Here is a 1,840-nt window from a genome sequence, read left to right on the forward strand (position 1 = left end):
GTGAAAGTTCTCTCCTCCCTTCAGAGAAAAGTACCTCCTTCTTTGATGACCTGCTCTTTCCACTGGGATCTCACTCGCAGAGATCGTTCACTTAGGTCATTTTTTTTTTTTTTTGCCAGAGTGTCTTGGCTTTCCATGACTGAAATACTCTCTTGGGCTTTTCAGCCAGATCTGAATGCCTCCAAAAAGGAAACCTGTTAAAGTGAAATGGACACTATGAGAAACAGTGATTTGATCAGCCCTTGCCCTGACTGTTGATGAACAACTTAATCCCTTTTAGTGTTTTTTTTTTTTTGGTTGTTCTACTTAATACTATTGGTTGAATTCTGTAATTAACACACAGTTATTCTTAAGTGTTGAAACTTAACTGAAAAGTGATCCCTGTTAAATATAAGAGTGGGAATAAGAGAGGGAAGAGATGTACAATTTGGGACATGCTCAAGCTGACTTGCCCCAAATGGTAGAGTTAGAAATATACCAGGGGATTCCAATTCAATCCCATCAAGGTGGCATGTACCAATGCCATCTCACTAGTCCAAGTGATCAATTGCTGTTCACAATTGATCATAATGATAGGACTAAGAGTCAAAGGGATCACATAAACAAGACTAGTGTCTGAAAATACTAACCAATAGAATTTTAAAAAGGGAGAGAACGATCCAACATGGAAAGCGGGATACACAGCAGACTCATAGAATGGCGGCTGTCTTAAACAGCACTCTTTTAATATTTTTATTTATTTATTTTTCCTAAAGAAACCTTTTATTTTATGAATACAAATTTCATAAGTACAACTTTAGGGATATAGTTATTCTTCCCATGATACCCACCCTCCCACCCCTCTACCTCCTCCATCTCCTCTTCCCAGTCCCATTCTCCATAAACATTCATTTTCAATTAACTTTGTACACAAAAGAGCAACTCTATACTAAGTGAAGATTTCAACAATTTGTACACACAAAAAAACCTGTTTGAGAACAAGTTTTAAGTTAACTCTTATAGTACAATTCATTAAGGGCAGAGGTCCTGCATGGGAAGTTAGTGCACGTAATTCTCATTATTAATTTAACTTTAACATTCTTATGTATGTCAGAGACCACCCAAGGCTCTTGACATGAGCTGCCTAAGCTATGCAAGTCTTTTGAATCCACAGTCTCCATCAGTATTTAGACAAGGCCATAAGCAAGGTGGAAGTTCTCTCCTCACTTTCAAAGAAAAGTATATCCTTTTTTAATAGCCACTTCTTTCCACTAGGGTCTCACTGAGATCCTTCATATAAAACATTTTTTTCCACAGTGTCTTGGCTTTCCATGCCTTAAATGCTCTCATGGGCTTTTCAGCCAGACCAGGACACCATAAGGACTGACTCTGAGGTCAGAGTTCTACTTAAAGTGATTATCATTCTATGAGTCTCCTGTGTGGACTGCTTCCCATGTTGGAACATTCTCTCCTTTTAAATTCTATCTATTATTATTACCAGACACTTGACCATATTTATATGATCACTTTAATACTTAATCCTATCTGTTTATTTTAACACTTAATATGATAACTTTAACGATTAAGATGGCATTTTTATCACCCAGCTCAGTGGGATTTAGGGTCCCGTGGCAAGTTTATAAACTGTACCCTTACAAGGTAAGTCTGTAGGAATGTATGCAGAACTATACAGATTTACAGTTACAAACTCCCTCCTCCCTCTATTATTCCCACTCTTATTTTTTAATGAGATCCATCCTCAATTGACTTTATATACATATGGTTAACTCTATGTTAAGTAAAGACTTCAACAAATATTAGGGAGAGAACAGGAAAAAAAACTGAAAATGCTTCTCAACAG

This window comes from Lepus europaeus, chromosome 7 (assembly GCF_033115175.1).
Source record: "Lepus europaeus isolate LE1 chromosome 7, mLepTim1.pri, whole genome shotgun sequence".
NCBI lineage: Eukaryota > Metazoa > Chordata > Mammalia > Lagomorpha > Leporidae > Lepus > Lepus europaeus.